The sequence below is a fragment of the Somniosus microcephalus genome, unplaced genomic scaffold (assembly GCF_052327205.1).
Source record: "Somniosus microcephalus isolate GS21.2 unplaced genomic scaffold, FLI_Smic_1.0 unresolved_chr2, whole genome shotgun sequence".
Lineage (NCBI taxonomy): Eukaryota > Metazoa > Chordata > Chondrichthyes > Squaliformes > Somniosidae > Somniosus > Somniosus microcephalus.
Genome location: NW_028225180.1, coordinates 44,483,592 through 44,503,352, shown reverse-complemented (window position 1 = coordinate 44,503,352; position 19,761 = coordinate 44,483,592).

Below are 19,761 nucleotides of genomic sequence, written 5' to 3'. Positions count from 1 at the left end.
CTTACAAAGGTGGATAACGTCATATTTCTCCAAATTATATTCCATTTACCATCAGTAAATTTGTATCTATTTCATTTGGTCCCCTCATCCAAATAATTGATGTAGATTGTGAATAGCTGTGGCCCAAGCATTGATCCTTGCGGTATCCCACTAGTTACAGCCTGCCAACCCGAAAATGACACATTTATTCCTACTCTCCGTTTTCAGTTCATTAACCAATCCTCAATCCATGCTGGTATCGTACCCCCAATCCCATGAGACCTAATTTTTTAATAACCGCTTGTGTGTCACCTTATCGAATGCCTTCTGAATATCCAAATACACCACGTCCACTGCTTCCCCCTTATCTATTCTGCGAGTTACAACCTAAAAAACCCTAAAAGATTTGTCAAACATGGTTTCCCTTTCATAAATCCATGTTGACTGCTCAATCCTATTATTATTTTCTAAGTGCCCTGTTACCACGTTCTTGATAATAGATTCTAGCATTTTCCCTACTAATGATGTCAGGTTAATTAGTCTGTAGTTCCGCATTTTCTCTCCCTCTCCTTTCTTAAATAGTGGCGTTACATTTGCTACCTTCCAAGCCTCGGGAAACATTCTAGACTCTCTGGAATTTTGGAAAATGACAACCAACACATTCACTATCTCTATAGCCAACACTAAGATGCAGGCCATCAGATCCATGGGATTTATCGGCTTTCAGCTCCATTAATTTCTCCAATACTATTTTTTTACTAATCCTAATAAACTTCCCTCCTCATTCTCGCTACACCCCTGGTTTTCCACTATTTCCGGGAAGTTTTTTTGCCTCTTCTTCTGTGAAGACAGACACAACATATTTGTTTAATTTCTCTGCCATGTCCTTACTACCCATTATAATTTTTCTTATCTCAGTCTGTAAGGGAACCACATTTGCTTTCGCTAATCTTTTCCTTTTTACATATCTATAGAAGCTTTTACAGACTCTTTTTATGTCTCTCGCAAGTTTACTTTCATATTCGATTTTCACTTTCTTCATCAATTTCTTGGTCCTCCTTTGTTGAATTCTAAAATCCTCCCAAACCTCAGACTTACTACTCTTTCCAGCAGCATTAAAAACCACCTCCTTTGACCTAATACTATCTTTAACTTCTCTTGTTAGCCACGGTTGGACCACTTTTCCTTTGGGGTTTTTGTGCCTTAATGGAATGTATATTTGGTGTTAATTATGTATTGATTCTTTAAATGCTAGCCATTGCTCGTCCACTGTCATACTTTTTAATGTATTTTCGCAATCTTCCTTAGCCAACTCGCCCCTCATACCTTAGTTTCGGATTTAGCTAACTCACTTTCAAACACAATATTAAAATGTCATATTATTATAGTCACACTTCCCAAAGTGCCCCTTTACTACAGGGTTATTAATTCATCCTTTCTCCTTGCACAGTACTAGCTCTAAGTTCCTGTTCCCTCGTCTGGTCCTCAACACACTTATTTAGAAAACTATCTTGTATACATTTCATGAAATCATCCTCCACGCTGTTACTGCAAATTTGGTTTGCCCAGGCCATATGTAGATTAAAGTCCTCCATCATTGCTGTATTACCCTTGCTACACTCGCCTCTAATTTCGTGATTTATACTCTGCCCTACATTACAACTAATGTTTAGGGCCTATAAACAACTCCCGCCAATTTTTTCAGCCCCTTGCTGTTTCTTAGCTCCACACAAACTAATTCTACTTATTGATTTTTAGAGCTAAGGTTCTTGCTCTCTGCTGTCTGTATTCCATCCTTTATTATCAGGGCTACCCCTCATCCTTTTCCATTTAACCTATCCCTTCTAAAAGTTATGTATCCTGGAATATTATTTTCCCAACGTTGGCAACTTTGCAACCGTGTCTCCATTATGGCTATTAGATCAAACTTGTAAATTTTTATCTGCGCTATTAATTCACCTATTTTTTGTGAATGCTTTGCATATTCAAATATACTGCCTTGAGATTTGACATATTTCTCTTTTTCCCTGCTGTCACCTTAGTCACTCTATCTGTCCCCTCCTAGAATCATAGAATCATATAAAGTTACAGCATGGAAGGTGGCCAGATCGGCCCATCGTGTCCACACCGGCCAAAAAAGAGCTATCCAGCCTAATCCCACTTCCCAGCTCTTGGTCCGCAGCCCTGCAGGTTAACGCAGCCCAAGTGCACTTCCAAGTACTTTTTAAATGTGGTTAGGATACCTGCCTCTACCATCCTTTCAGGCAGCGAGTTCAAGGAACCCACAACCCTCTGGGTGAAGACCTTTCTCTCCAAATCTTGCACCAACTAATATAATTCTGTGCCCCCTGGTTTTTCACCCCTCTGCTAAGGGATATATCTCCTTTTCTAACCACATTATCTGGGCCCCACATCATTTTATGCACCACAATAAGGTCTGCCCTCAGTCTCCTCTGTTCCAAGGAAAACAGACCCAGCCGATCCAGTCTTTCCTCATGGCTAAGATTCTCTACTCCCGGCAACATCTTTGTAAATCTCCTATGTACCCTCTCTCGTGCCATCACATCGTTTCTGCAATGTAGTGACCAGAGCTGCACGCATTACTCTAGCTGATGCATAACTAGTGTTTTATACAGTTGAAGCATAACCCCCTGCTATTGTATTCTATGCCACGGCTAATAATGTCAAGCATTCCGTATGCCTTCTTAACCACCTTATCTACCTAGCCTGCTACCTTCAGGAGTCTGTGGAAATGCACTCCAAGTTCCCTTTGTTACTCTGCACTGCACAATTTCCAACCATTTAACGTGTTTCCCTTTCCTTGTTAGCCCTCCCCAAATGCAGCGACATTAAACAGGAACAGGAGTAGGTCACTTAGACCCTCGAGCCTATTCCGCTATTCATTGACATCATGGCTGATCTACGACCGAAATCCATATACTCACCTTTGACCCATATCCCTTAATACCTTTAGTTAACAAAAATCCATCAATGTCAGATTTAAAATTAACAATTAACCTAGCATCAACTGCCGTTTGTGGAAGAGCATTCCAAATGTCTACCATCCTTTGCATATAGAAGTGTTTATCAGACCTGGACTCCCCAAATATCGGAAATATTTTCACTATATCTACCCTATCAGTTCCCCTTAATATCTTGAAAACTTCATTCTACCTACATCTTAACCTTCTAAATTCCAGGGAATCCAACCATTTACTCCTAATATAACCCTTGCAGTCTATGTATCTTTCTGGTAAATCTACACTGCACTCGCTCCAAGATAATACATCCTTCCTAAGGTGTGGTGCACAGCACTGACAGAGTATTCCAGGTGTGGTTTAACCAGGGATTTGTATAGTTGCACCTGTCCATGACATTTTTGTGATCCACAACTTTCTTTGGTCCCTCAGCTTTTTTAGTTATTAACCATTTAGAAATTTATCTGATGTATACTTTTTACGTCCAAAGTCGGTGACCTCACAATTGCCTACATTAAAATCAATTTGCAACAGTTCTGTCCAGTCAATTAATCTATTAATAATTATTTTTAATGTTATGCTTCCATCTAAATTGCTTACAAAGCTGCCTATTTTGTGTCATCGTCAAACTTATATATGTGGCTTGTTAAGAAGATATAAGCCAAGCGAATTAAGGGGAAAGTGGTGATAAGGATACAAAATAGGCTCAGTGACAGGAAGCCAATGGTGGAAGTGAATGGATGTTTATTCAGACTGGGGGCGAGTGGGCAGTGTAGCTGTCTATGGTGTTCATCAAGTATCATTTTAAGTCATTATTCTTTAAATTTTTTATAAACAACCTAGAGAGCAGTATTATCAGGTTTTCACATGATGCACTTGCAAACGTAGATGATAGTGTTCAGGATAGTTATAGCCTTCAGGATTTCATAGCTAGAATGGTGCAATGGGAAGAAGCATGGCAGAGAAGTGCGGAGAATTGTAACTGTGGCACTTTGGAGGACTAAAATGTAAAGACAATGGCCTAGAAATTCAGTTAAGGCCCGCCAGCAGGATAACGCCCAAAAGTTAACGCTGCTTGCGGAGCCCGTTGCGACCGCCAGAAATTCACTTTTTGCGCCCCAATTCGGAACTGGGCGCTGTTCCAGGGTGTGCCCGCCTCCGCTTGGGGCGCTGAACGTGAATTTCAGCGCTCCAGCTGCTGCTGCGCCACCCGATGCGGTGCGGCAGGCTGGAGTACTGCAGGCCTCCTCCTTCTCTTAAGGAGGAGCTGCCTGCAGCCGTGAGATCGCCGCTGGATTCTGCCAGCAAATGAGCCCAGCACCACGGAAAAGTGCCGGACTCATGGGAATCAGCCACCAATGCCGCGGGGGGGTGGTGGAGGAGGCCGGGGAGGGAGGTGCGGGCAGGCGGCCGCCGAAAAAGCGGCCATCCGCACCTCCACCTTAAAGCGCCCCAGTAGCGCAGCAGTACGGCCCCGTTTTACGAACGTTGTTTGCGGCTGCTGCAGAAGAGGCGGCCGCAACTAAATATGGGGTTTGGGCCGGAAGCGGGGCGGTACCGGGGCACTGCGCACATCGATGGCGTCATCGGTGTTGGCGCAGCGCAACCGGCTACCGCCGCCATTACCGCAGTGCTGAATATCAGCGCAACCTCTTATACTGGTGCAGAAACCCTCTTTAGGCGCCAACTGGGTGCAAATCTTGCAGCGCCCAAATGAATTTCTGGGCCAATATACTATAAATGGCACAATTTTGAAAAGTTCAAATGTGCACAGGGACCTTGATGTCCACATACACAAATCCTTAAAGGTGGCAGGGCAATTTGACAAGTACTTAAAAAATCACATACATTACTTGGGTTTTTAATAGAAGAATACAATATTAAAGCTAAAAGCGCATGCTAGAACTTTATACATCACTGGCAAATCCTCAGCTGGAGTATTGTTGACATTTCTGAGCTCCACATTTCAGGAAGGATGTAAAAGCCTTAGAAAGGAAACAGAGGAGGTTCACCAGGATGTTACCAGAGATGATGATCTTCAGTTATGAGGATAAGTTTGAAAAGTTAGGACTATTATCCTTGGAACAGAGTGATGCGCTATCAATTACTCATAAAAGACTGAGAGTTAGAAGAGCAACCAAAGGCTTTTATTAACAACAGAATGGAGGTCTGCCTCGAGTGGTCGACCGGTTCAGGATACAAGGGCTGGGGAGCAGTCACCTTTATACTAGGACCTGTGGGAGGAGTCAGCCGAGGCATGTCCAGGCATGTACACAGTGGAATACAAACAGGACAAACAGGAATACAAACAGTGGTTTACCACATTCACCCCTTGTTTAAAATTGAGTCCGGCGGGGTGAAGTGTATTAAAAGTTAGTGTATTGGAGTCTCTCCGGAGGTCTTGTCTGCCGCTGTGACCGGCGTGGCGACGGCAGGGGTAGTGAAGCTTCCGGCGTCAAGTCCAGCGTAGGCTGTGGCACAGGCGTGTCATCCTCGTAGATGTCGAGCGGGTCGCGGGGCCCAGGCCTGCCGTCTGCTGGGGCTGGATATCGGATCGTGGGGGGTGGTGGTAGTAGGTAGTGGGTTACTGTGGTCCCCGAGGGTGCAAGGTCTCTTATGGAGACTGTGTCCTCCCGCCCGTCCGGGTATGCGATGTAAGCATACTGGGGATTGGCGTGGAGGAGGTCGACCCTCTCGACCAGTGGGTCCGTTTTATGGGTCCTCACGTGTCTTCTCAGTAGGACCGGCCCTGGGGACGTCAGCCATGGCGGTAGCGATGTCCCTGATGTGGACTTCCTTGGGAAGACAAACATTTTCTCATGAGGGGTGGCGTTAGTGGCAGTGCAGAGCAGTGACCGAATAGAGTGGAGCGCATCGGGGAGCACATCCTGCCAGCGGGAGGTTGGAAGGCCCCTAGACTTTAAGGCTAGCAGGGCGGCCTTCCAAACTGTCGCATTTTCTCTTTCCACCTGTCCGTTCCCCCGGGGGTTGTAACTGGTGGTCCTGCTTGTGGCAATACCCCTAGTTAGCAGGTACTGATGGAGTTCGTCGCTCATAAACGATGAGCCCCGGTCGCTATGGATATAGCTGGGGAAGCCGAACAGGGTGAAGAGGTTGTTCAGACATTTAATGACCGTGGCACTGGTCATGTCCGGGCAGGGGAAGGCGAACGGGAAACGGGAGTACTCATCAATAATATTGAGGAAGTACACATTGCGGTCGGAGGAGGGGAGAGGCCCTTTAAAATCAACGCTCAGGCGCTCGAAGGGGCGAGTGGCTTTTATCAGGTGGGCCCTGTCTGGTCTATAAAAGTGCGGTTTGCACTCAGCGCAGACTTGGCAGTTCCTGGTCATGGTCCTGACCTCCTCAATAGGGTAAGGCAGGTTGCGGGCCTTGATGAGGTGGAAGAACCTGTTGACCCCCGGGTGGCAGAGGTCATTGTGGAGGACACGTAGTCTACCGATCTGCGCGCTGGCATAGGTGCCACACGATAGCGCATCCGGGCGTTCATTTAGCTTCCCTGGCCGGTACAAGATCTCGTAGTTGTAGGTGGAAAGTTCGAATCTCCACCTCAAGATCTTGTCATTTTTGATTTTGCCCCTCTGCTTGTTGTTAAACATAAAAGCAACTGAACGCTGGTCAGTGAGCAGGGTAAATCGTTTTCCGGCCAGGTAGTGCCTCCAATGACGCACAGCCTCCACAATCGCCTGGGCCTCCTTCTCAACAGCGGAGTGTCTGGTCTCCGGGCCTTGGAGGGTTCGTGAAAAGAAGGCCACGGGTCTCCCCGCCTGATTGAGGGTAGCGGCCAGGGCAAAGTCGGACGCGTCGCTTTCCACCTGGAAGGGGATGGATTCGTCCACTGCGTGCATGGTGGCTTTGGCAATGTCCTCCTTGATACGGTGGAAGGCTAAGCGGGCCTCTGCCGTCAAGGGAAAAGAGGTGGACTTGATCAGCGGATGGGCCTTGTCCGCATAGTAGGGGACCCACTGGGCGTAATAGGAGAAAAACCCTAGGCACCTCTTCAGGGCTTTGAGGCAGTGGGGCAGTGGAAGTTCCATAAGGGGACGCATCCGGTCGGGGTCGGGGCGGATGACTCCGTGTTCCACAACACAGCCAAGGATGGCGAGGCGGTTTGTGCGGAATATGCACTTCTCCTTGTTATATGTCAGGTTTAGGAGTTGGGCGGTGCGGAGGAATTTTTCGAGGTTTGCGTCATGGTCCTGCAAGTCACGGCCGCAGATGGTCACATTGTCCAGATATGGGAAAGTGGCCTGCAATGCATTTTGATCTACCATCCGGTCCATCTCCCTTTGGAAGATGGAGACCCCGTTGGTGACGCCAAAGGGAACCCTAAGGAAGTGATAGAGGCGGCCGTTTGCCTCAAAGGCAGTGTACTGGCGGTCCTCAGGGCGGATGGGGAGCTGGTGGTACGCTGATTTCAGGTCAATGGTCGAGAAGACGCGGTACTGCGTGATCTGGTTGACCATATCAGCTATACGGGGGAGTGGGTAGGCGTCCAGCAGGGTGTAGCGATTTATTGTCTGGCTGTAGTCGATGACCAGGCGCTGCTTCTCGCTGGTCTTAACGACCACAACCTGGGCTCGCCAGGGGCTGGTGCTGCACTCAATAATCCCTTCTTTCAGGAGCCGCTCCACTTCGGTTTTAATGAAAACCCTGTCCCCGGCACTGTATCGCCTGCTCTTTGTGGCGATGGGCTTACAGTCGGGGGTGAGGTTAGCAAACAGTGGTGGGGGGGTGACTCTGAGTGTGGAGAGGTTGCACCTGGTGCATGGCGGGCAATTTGGAAGCTGCTGGCTGCGGACTGTGAGTGGGGGTAGGGGTCCACCGTACGCCATCGTAACACTTTTAAGGTGGCACTGAAAATCTAACCCCAGCAGGACGGCAGCGCAGAGGTCAGGCAGGACCAGAAGTTTAAAATGATCGTACACGGTCCCGTCTACTACGAGTGTCACCACGCAGTAGCCGCCGATGTCCGCCGACTGGGACTCGGAGGCCATAGAAATCCGCTGTTGTGCAGGCAGGACTGGGAGAGAGCAACGCCGCACCATGTCGGGGTGGATGAAGCTCTCCGTGCTCCCAGAGTCAAAAAGGCAGATTGTATCGTGACCATTTACCTTAATGTCCATTGTGGAACTGGCCAGTTGGTGCGGTCTCGCTTGGTCCAGTGTAACGGATGCCAGCGTAGGGGTCGGTGTGTCGCTGCGGGTATCAGATGAGGCGGTGTCGGGGGCCTGCTGCGTCCCGGCTGTCGTCCAAGATGGCGGCGTCCATGATCCCCATGTGGCTGGAGGCGTCCAAAATGGCTGCTGTACCGGTGATTCGCACACGGCCGGGGAGGTCCAAAATGGCGGCCCGCATGGCCCACACGTGGCGCTGCTCGGGTTCGGGGTGGCTTTGGCCCTGCAGACGCTAGCGTAGTGTCCCTTCTTCCCGCAGCCCGAGCAGATCGCGTTTTTCGCCGGGCAGCGCGCTCTGGGGTGTTTTGCGTGGCCACAGAAGTAGCATTTCTGGCCTTGGGGCACTGCTGTCTGGCCTTGGGACACTGCTGCGGTAGTTGGGCCGTTGTTGGGGTGTGGCTGGGGTGGCACGGCGCTATGAGGCGGTCCTACCGTGTCCCAGGCTGTCATTCCCCGTGGCGTCCACGGTGCAGAGGAGTAGGCATCCATGCCCTGGTAGGCTGCATCCAACGATAGTGCGAGTTCAGAGGCCTTGTTGAGGTCGATGTTACTCTGCTCCAACAGTCGCTGTCGTGTTTAATTGGATCTGTGGCCCGCTACAAAAGCGTCCCGGATAAGTTCCTCTGTGTACACGGCGGCCTTTACATCCTTACAACCACAGGCCCGGCCAAGCACAGACAGTGCCTGAAGGTATTCCACGGTCGATTCCCCAGGTTGTTGTTTACGACTCCCCAGGAGGTGCCTGGCGTACACTTCGTTCACTGTGCTCGTGTACTGGTCCTTGAGGAGCTTGATAGCATCCGCATACGAGGTCGCGTCTTGGATGACCGAGTGCACTCGGTGGTTCACTTTGGAGGTCAGGACATCCAGTTTGTCCTGGTCCGATTTGATTGCTTCGGAGGCGGTCAGGAATTTTTCGAAACACTTAAGCCAGTGAGTAAACTTGGTGGATGAGTCCGCCTCCCGATGATCTATGTCCAGGCATGCTGGTGTGAGGATCTTCTCCATTATAAAAATGTTGTTAATAAAATTGATGCGCTATCAATTACTCATAAAAGACTGAGAGTTAGAAGAGTAACCAAAGGCTTTTATTAACAACAGAATGGAGGTCTGCCTCGAGTGGTCGACCGGTCCAGGATACGAGGGCTGAGGAGCAGTCACCTTTATACTAGGACCTGTGGGAGGAGTCAGCCGAGGCATGTCCAGGCATGTACACAGTGGAATACAAACAGGACAAACAGGAATACAAACAGTGGTTTAGCACACAGAGAAGTTAAGAAGTTACATAATAGAGGTCTTGAAGATGATATGGGTTTTGGTAGAGCAGACAGAATAAACTATTCCCTCTGGGGAGTGGGTCAAGAACTAGAGATATCCGTTAGTTTTACATACCAGTGAATCCCCAGTCAAATTACTGCATCAAATGCCGAGTATTATGCCAGATGCTAAACTTCTCCCAAATCCTTTTTAGAGTCTGACTGCGGCGAAATCATCGACTGAAGAGATTCTCAATAAAACACTCCCAGGGCAGTTACGGGATGGGTTATATAGAGAGTCAAGTTCCATCTACATCGTGCAATTAAACCTTCTGATGGCACGTACAGCACGGGTTAGATACAGAGTAAAGCTCAATCTACACTCACTACTCAAATACTCCGAGGGCAGGTACAGGACTAGTTGGATACAGAGTAAAGCTCCATCTACACTGCCCCATCAACCATTCCCGGGCCAGGTACAGCACGTCTTAGATACATAAGCGAAACATACGAAAAACATAAGAAACAGGAGCAGGAGTAGGCCAGTCGAGACCTCAAGCCTGCTCCGCCATTCAATAAGATCATAGCTGATCCAATCTTGTCCTCAACACCACTGCCCCACAAACTCTGCAAACCCCTTGAATCTCTTGTAGTTCAAATGTCTGTCAATCTCCTTTTCAACATAGTCAATGAATCTGCCTCCACAGCTCTCTGGGGTAGAAAGTTTCAGAGATTCACGAACCACTGAGAGAAGAAATCCATCCTCATCTCCGGCTGAAATGGCCAAACACTTATTCTCAAACTATGCCCCCTTGATCTAGATACCCCCTTAGGGGAAAAATCCTCTCAGCATCCACCCTGTCAATCCCCATCAGAATCTTATATGTTTCAATAAGATCACCTCTCATTCTTCTAAACTCCACCGAGTATAAGCCGAACCTTCTCAACCATACGTCAAGCTCTATATCCCAGAAATCAACATAGTGAACCTTCTCTGCACTGCCTCCAATGCAAATATAACCTTTCTTAAATATGTCGACCAAAACTGTACGCAGTACTCCAGGTGTGGTCTCACCAGCGCCCTGTAAATTTGCATCGTAACGTCTCTACTTATATTCTCCATTTCCCTTGTAATAAAGGCCAACATTGCATTAGCGTTCCTAATTATTGCTGTACCTGCATGCTAACTTTTGTGTTTCATATACTAGGAGCCCCAGATGCCTTTGTACCGCAGCATTTTGTAGTCTCACCACTTTAAATAATAATTTGTTTTTTCATTCTTCCTTCCAAAGTGGATAAACTCTCATTTCCCCGCATTGTACTCCATCTGCCAAGTGGATCAAGAACTAGAGATATCCGTTAGTTTTACATACCAGTGAATCCCCAGTCAAATTACTGCATCAACTGCCGAGTATTATGCCAGTTGCTAAACTTCTCCCGAAACCTTTTTAGACTCTGATCGCGGTGAAATCATCGACTGAAGAGATTCTCAGTAATGCTCCTCACATTTGCAATCATTCTTGAAGCTTCCCGTTTCTGGTCTTCGACACTGGGTGTCTTGGTCCCACCAGATCTTCTGTATGAACCTAGCGACCTTTCTCGCGCCCCAGTTAGTGTAGTGATGATTCGTCTTCAGTCTCTCCACCTTCCTGGGATACTGCTCAATCAAAGAAACTTTTAAGATAAACATGATTCATCTTAATTAGAAACTTTATTACAGAAAAACAATGAGACTATTTTTGAGAATATTAATATATTTAATTTAAAAATATTTACAATTTATTTGAATTAATTACTTTAATTTTAAATAGTTATTTTGTTTGCCCTTATTTATAGGCATTAACATCATTCACAATATCTGCTGCCCACTCCAGCTCTGCCCAAAATGACACACCACTGATGGGGCGTAACCAGGGGTGGAAACTCGGCTCCAGGTGACACCAGAAAGGAGACAGGAGACATTTATATAGCAGCCTGGAGTAATGTCATATAGCAGCCGGAGCTCCGCACAGTCGATTTGTTCCAGGGTCATATGGCCAGGCTCTGCTTCTGGTGCGCATTCTCATTGGGCATGTACACAGGTTGTGCATTCAGTCCTGTCTCCGACCCCGCTCAGAGCATCAGAGAGAATAAGTGGAGGGGTCATCTGTGGTATCAAGTGGTTGAATCATCGGGTTAGGAACAGTACCCGTATGATATAGGATAAATTTCCCTCAACAGTGTACGTTAAAACACTCCCAGGGCAGTTACGGGATGGGTTATATACAGAGACAAGCTCCATCTACATCGTGCAATCAAACCTTCTGAAGGCACGTACAGCATGCGTTAGATACAGAGTAAAGCTCAATCTACACTCACTACTCAAATACTCCGAGGGCAGGTACAGGACTAGTTGGGTACAGAGTAAAGTTCCATCTACACTGCCCCATCAACCATTTCCGGGGCATGTACAGCACGTCTTAGATACATAAGAGAAACATACGAAAAACATAAGAAACAGGAGCAGGAGTAGGCCAGTCGAGCCCTCAAGCCTGCTTCGCCATTCAATAAGATCATAGCTGATCCAATCTTGGCCTCAACACCACTGCCCCACTCACTCTGCAAACCCCTTGAATCCCTTGTAGTTCAAATGTCTGTCAATCTCCTTTTCAACATAGTCAATGAATCTGCCTCCACAGCTCTCTGGGGTAGAGAGTTTCAGAGATTCACGACCCACTGAGAGAAGAAATTCCTCCTCATCTCCGGCTGAAATGGGCAAACACTTATTCTCAAACTATGCCCCCTTGATCTAGATACCCCCTTAGGGGAAACATCCTCTCAGCATCCTCCCTGTCAATCCCCATCAGAATCTTATATGATTCAATAAGATCACCTCTCATTCTTCTAAACTCCACCGAGTATAAGCCCAACCTGCTCAACCATACATCAAGCACTTCATCCCAGAAATCATCATAGTGAACCTTCTCTGCACTGCCTCCAATGCAAATATATCCTTCCTTAAATATGGCGACCAAAACTGTACGCAGTACTCCAGGTGTGGTCTCACCAGCGCCCTGTAAAGTTGCATCGAAACGTATCTACTTTTATACTCCATTCCCCTTGTAATAAAGGCCAACATTGCATTAGCGTTCCTAATTATTGCTGTACCTGCATGCCAACTTTTGTGTTTCATGTACTAAGAGCCCCAGATGCCTTTGTATCGCAGCATTTTGTAGTCTCACCACTTTAAATAATAATTTGTTTTTTCATTCTTCCTTCCAAAGTGGATAAACTCTCATTTTCCCACATTGTACTCCATCTGCCAATTTTTCCCACTCACTTAACCTATCTATATCCCTTTGCAGACACTTTGTGTCCTCCTCACAACTTGCTAAACCACCTATCTTTGTATCATCAGCAAACTTGTCTACAGTACACTCGGTCCCTTCATCCAAGTTATTAATATATATTGCAAAACGTTGAGTTCCCAGCATTGATCCCTGTGGCACTCCAATAGTTACTGATTTTCAACCAGCAAATAACCCATTTTTCGTGACTCTCTGTTTTCTGTTCGTTAGCCAATCCGCTATCCATGCCAATATATTACCCCAAACCCCGTGAGCTCTTATCTTGTGCAGTAACCTTTTATGTGGCACCTTATCGAATGCCTTCCTGAAATCCAAATACTCTACATCTTCTGGTTCCCCTGTATCCAGCATGTTTGTTACATCCTCAAACAACTCTAGCAAAGTTGTCAATCACGACATCTCTTTCATAAGCCCATGCTGACTCTGCTTGACTGTCTTATGATTTTCTAAATGGCCTGCTATTAACTCCTTAATAATGGATTTCAACATTTTCCCAATGACAGATGTTAGGCTAACTTGCCTTTCGTTTCCTGCTTTTTGTCCGCCTCCTTTCTTGAATAGTGTTGTTGCATTTGCGGTTTTCCAATCTGCTGGGACCTCTCCAGAATCCAGGGAATTTTGGTAGATTACAAACAATGCAACCACTATAGCTGCAGTCACTTCTTTTAAGACCCTAGGATACAGGCAATCGCGTCCAGGGGACTAGTCAGCCTTTAAACGCAGTAGCTTGCCTAATACTTTTTCTCTAGCGATATAGATTGTTTTAAGTTCCTCCCTCCCTATAGCCGCTTGATTATTTATTATTATTGGGATGTGTTTAATGTCCTCTACTGTGAAGACCGATCCAAAATAATAGTTTAGAGTCTCACCAGAGTAAAATTCCCTCTACGCGGTCCCATCAAACCTTCCATGGGCAAGTACAGCTCGGGTTAGAAACAGAGTAAAGCTCCCTCTACAACCACCAATCAAACACTCCCAGGGCAGATACAGGACGGGCTAGATACAGAGTAAAGCTCCATCCATACTGTCCCTTCAAACACTCCCAGCGCAGGTACAGGATGGGCGAGATACAATGTAAAGCTCCCTCTACACTGCTCATCATACACTCTCAGGACAGGTACAGCACGGGTTATGTAATGTATATACCTTTAAGGGGGGGATCTATCTTGTATTGTGGCCACGTTATCGATAAAGAGGGGTTACATAAGTCCCCAGAGAAGATTGAAGCAGTAGTCAAGGCTCCAGCACCGGAAAATGTGTCAGAGCTGAGGTCGTTCCTCGGGTTGGTAAACTACTACCATAAGTTCTTTTCGAATTTGTCTACAATACTACACCCACTGAACACCCTACTGCAAACTGGGGTGCCATGGAAGTGGAGTGACGAATGTAGACGAGCTTTCCAGAAGAGCAAAACACTAATCACATCGAAAGAGGTATTGGCCCATTACAACCCAGCATTACCAATTCGGTTGGCATGTGATGCGTCACCCTCTGGGATTGGAGCGGTGCTGTCGCACAAATTCTCGGATGGCTCAGAGAGGCCACTAGCCTTTGCGTCACGATCACTAACCTCAGCCGAGCGTATCTATGCCCAGATTGACAGGGAGGCCCTCAGCCTAGTGTGGGGAGTGGATAAGTTCAATCACTATCTGCATGTGCAGAAATTCACCTTGCTGACTGATCACCAATCTCTTGTCTCCATTTTTAATCCAAAGAAGGGCATTCCGATGATGACTGCGCAACAACTACAAAGATGGTTACTTTTTCTAGGGGCGCACCACTATGAGATTGAATACAGGGGCACGAAACTGCATGGAAATGCTGATGGGCTATCACGCCTGCCACTGCCTACTGCGGTGGAAGCACCAGCAGTGGATCCTGTAGAAATATTCCATTCGACTATAGTTGAATACCTACCGGTAACTAATGCTTGTATCGAAAAGGAAACCCGAAATGACCCGACACTGTCTCGGGTATATGATTTGATGGTGAAGGGATGGCCAGCACATGGCGGCTCACTGTTGGCAGCATTCTCAACAAGGCGAGAACAGCTGTCAGTGTGCCGGGGGACCTTGATGTGTGGATCCCGAGTGGTAATTCCACGCAAGTTAAGGGATAGAGTGCTCAATGATTTTAATGAGGATCATCTGGGAGGGGTAAAAATGAAAAGCCTAGGCTTATGTGTGGTGGCCGGGAATCGATAAACAAATCCAGGACCTGACCAAGAGCTGCTCAGGATGCCAGAAAGTCCAAAATGCACCACCACAGGCCCCTCTACACCCATGGGAGTGGCCCTCATCTCCATGGCAACGGGTGCATATTGGTTTTGCTGGTCCATTCATGGACTTAATATTTTTAATTGCCGTGGATGCGCACTCGAAATGGCCTGAGGTCATCAAAATGTCCTCCACCACCACGGAGAAAACTATTGCATTCCTACGGACCATTTTTGCCAGGAATGGCTTGCCAGAACAGATTTGCTCCGACAACAGACCACAGTTTGTGTCCAAAGAGTTCCGCAGGTTCTTGAAAAAGAATGGGGTAAGGCATTACACATCCGCCCCGTATCATCCAGCCACAAATGGATTGGCTGAGAGGTTTGTACAAACCTTTAAGAAGGTAATAAAGGCTATGTACAATGACAACATTCCGCTGCAGCACAAGGTGGACAATTTCCTGTTCGCCTAATGGAATGCAACATATGCAGTCACCAACCAGGCCCCAGCCATGATGTTCTTTAACTGAAGGTTAAGATCTCGCCTGGATTTGCTCAGAACAAACGTATGAAGAGATGTTGAGAGTAAGCAATTCCAGCACATCCATGAGAAGCCAACAAGAAGCTTCAATGTAGGGCAACCAGTCTTGGCCCGCGGCTACCGAGCAGAAAAATGGCAGCCAAGAACGATAAGGACATGGCAGGGCCCACTAATGTACACAGTGGACGTTGGGGAGAGCATCGTGAGATGCCATGCTGACCAGATCCTAGAGTCACAGGAACAAGTCATCCCCATGCCTCGCCCATATGTACCTGGTGATGAACCCGACGTACAGGTTGCATCTACCCAGAAACAGTAGGATCGGAAGCTGATGAACCAACTGATGACAGGGGGCCAGAATCGCCTCTGCACCAAGAGCAAGACACTTGGGAAAGGCACTATCCAGAAAGGATCAGGAAGCCTCCCCAAAGACTGAATATATAAATAGACTATTTTCAGCTAATGTTGCATGTTAAAAGTGTTAATTGTAATTAGTTTGATATTTAATTGTGAAATGAGAGTTATGGTACAGGTAATCTAAAAGGGGAGGAATTGTAATGTATATACCTTTAAGGGGGGTACTATCTTTTACAGCTCATGTGTACTGTAGTACCGGCAGTGACCACACCTGTATATAGCACTGAGTAGTAATCTGTGCAGATCAGTTCCCGTATGAGCCACGTTGAGTAAACACCTGTTGTACCGTTCTCCTGCAGTCTGTGTCTTATTATACACAGACACAACAGGTTAGATACTGTATTAAGCTCCCTTTATACTGTCCCATCAAGTACTCCCTGGGCAGGTACGGCAGGTGTTAAACACAGTGTAAATTTCGCTATATTTTGTAACTCAGATACAGCATGTGGTCAATGCAGCTTAAAGCTCCTCTGACACATTCCAATGAAGCTAACTAACTCAAGTACAACACGGTACGGTTACATGATAAAATTCGACGCGAATGTAATTTTCAAGCTCTCCAAGGTGAGGTATGGCCAAGATTCACAGATGAGTCAATTCCCAGTGAAATTGCTGCATCAAAGGCCGAGCCTTATGGCAAATGTTGAAAATCTGCCAATACCGGGTTCGAAACTGAAGCTTGGCAAAATCTTTCAAAGACATATGTGCATTCCAAGTTGTTCGCATTTCTGGATCTCAAACAGCCACGTTTCGTATTTGCCCCAACTACCTCACTCCAGATCCGGTTTCTCTGTTAACAAACCTTTAGGCCACATCCCCAGTGCTCCCTTATCCCAGGTCTGGCCCCAGTGTTCTAACATCCTGAGATCCCCAATCACTTTCCCAGGATCCTAATACAATGCTCATCCGAGAGGTCTCAATGTACACAGAAATACATCGATGTTACAACACGGAAACATTCCATTCCGCCCAACCAGTAAATGGCTTTCTTTATCCTCCACACGAGCAAATAGCTCCAATCATATTGACACGCCCTTTTGTGAATTCCAAGGTAATGGGCAGAAGAACCAGACGCGACATAAGGAAACTTTTTTTGCACAGCGAGATGTTAATATCGGGAAAACAATACCTGAAAGTGTAGTTGGGCGATATTCAATTGGAAATTGCAAAAGAGCATTGGAAACGGCGATAACTGCTGCTGTAACATTCGTCCCAAGGGATGTTTGAAAGAAATGAGAGTTTATTCTGCACCGTTACACGTTTTAAATGTTCCTGCGCAACTAATTTATAGGAGAGGGGACTCTCTCACTTTATTTCCCAATAAACTGCGTCTACAACTATTTCAGGTGTAACTTGCTGGACCGTTTTTGCGGAGGTTGCTAAAGTTCCCTCCCCGAGCGGGGCCTCACACACACAGGGAGGATTATCGGAAATTCCCGGATTCATTACCTCCGTTTACCCATAATCTTATGCCATGATAAGGGATAGCTTGATGCAGTTGCAAAGGAGTTTGGAAAGCGGGATTACTCGTGGTTCATGTCGGCACCAGTGACAAAGGTAAAAAAGTGAGGAGTTATTTCTGAGGGAGTATGTGGAGTGAGGAGCTTCATTAAAAACCATGTCTTCAATGGAGCTAATCTCAGGATTATTACCCGATTATCACGTGCTCATTGCCATAGAGTCAAACAGACCAGAAAGGTGACCACGTGGCTAGATGAGTGTTGTGGGAGGGACAGGCTCCATTTCATGGGACACTGCTACCAGTGCTGGGCGAAACATAAACATAGAAACATAGAAGATAGGAGCAGGAGTAGGCCATTCGGCCCCTCGAGCCTGCTCCACAATTCAATGTGATCATGGCTGATCATCCAAATTCAGTACCCGGTCCCTGCTTTCTCCCCATACCCCTTGATCCCTTTAGCCTTAAGATATATATCCAGCTCCTTCTTGAATATATTTAATGCATTGGCCTCTGCTGCCTTCTGTGGTAGAGAATTCCATAGGCTCACCACTCTCTGGGTGAAGAAATTCCTCCTCATTTCTGTCCTAAAAGGCCTACCCCTTATCCTTAAACTGTGCCCCTGGTTCTGGATTCCCCGACCATCGGGAACATTCTTCCAGCATCTAGTTTGTCCAGTCCTGTCAGAATTCTATCAGTTTCAATGAGATCCACACTCATTCTTCTAAACTCCAGCGAGTACAAGACCAATTGACCCAATCTCTCCTCATACATCATTCCTGCCATCCCAGGTATCAGCCTGGTGAATCTTTGCTGAACTCCTTCCATGGCAGGAACATCCTTCCTCAGATAAGGCGACCAAAACTGCACACAATACTCAAGATGTGGTCTCACCAAGGCCCTGTATAACTGCAGCAAGACCTCCTTGTTCCTGTACTCCAACACTCTCGCTACGAAGGTCAAAAAATGCCATTTGCCTTCAAAACCACCTGCTGCACCTGCATGCTTACCTTCAGCGACTGGTGCACAAGGACACTCAGGTCTCATTGCACTTCCCCTTCTCCCAATCTATTGCCTTTCAGAAAATAATCTGCCTTCATGTTTTTGCAACCAAACGGGAGAACCTCGCATTTATCCACGTTATATTGCATCTGCCATGCTTTTGCCCAGTCACCCAACCTGTCCAAATCATCCTGCAGTTTCTCGGCATCCTCCTCACAGCACACACGCCCAACCAGCTTTGTGTCATCTGCAAATTTGGAGATATTACATTTAGTTCCCCTGTCTAGATCATTTATATGTATTGTGTATAGCTAGGGCCCAAGGACCGGTCCCTGCGGTACCCCACCAGTCACTGCCTGCCACTCGGAATTGTGAATAGCTAGGGCCCAAGGACCAATCCCTGCGGTACCCCACCAGGCACTGCCTGCCACTCAGAATTGTGAATAGCTAGGGCCCAAGGACCGATCCCTGCGGCACCCCACCAGTCACTGCCTGCCACTCGGAAAAAGAGCCGTTTATTCCAAAACTTTGCTTTCGGTCTGCCAACCAGTTCTCTATCCAAGTCAATACCTTGCCCCTATCCCATGTGCCTTAATTTTACACCCTAATCTCTTATGCGGGACCTTATCAAAAGCCTTCTGAAAGTCCAAATACACCACATCCACTGGTTCTCCCTTATCCATTTTACCAGTTACATCCTAAAAAAACTCAGTAGAATAGTCAAGCACGATTTACTATTTGTAAATTCACGTTGACTTTGTCCAATCCTGTCACTGTTTTCTAAATGCTCTGCTATTACATCTTTTATAATGGACTCTAGCATTTTCCCCACTACTGATGTCAGGCTTTACCTGAACCTCGTTGAAACCAAAGTCTTAGTGGAAAGGATAATAGCGTGGCCAAAATTTACATTAAACTATTAAATGGGGTAGGGATAGGGCTCAGTCATAAACAACAGTAAAAATGAGAATTAAATGATGAAAGCGTATATGAGCAGAGTTCAGGTCACTGCAGTGACACTCCAGGTGAAGGAAACACTGAAATAATTAAAATAGTTACAGAGAATTGACAAATAAGAATCCTGTTAAGTTATGAGAGAGTCATAACGGAACAGAAGGAGGCCATTCGGCCCGTGGAGCCCGTGCCAGCTCTCTGTAGCGCAATCCAGTCAGTCCCATTCCCCCACTCTATCCCCGTAGCCCTGCAAGTTTATTTCCCTCAAGTGCCCATCCAGTCTCCCCTTGAAAACATTGAGTGTGTCTGCTTCCACCACTTCCATCGGCAAAGAATTCCAGGTCATCACCACTCGTGGCTGGTCCAGTTAATTTGCTGGTCAGTGGTGACCCCCAGGATTTTGATGGTGGGAGAT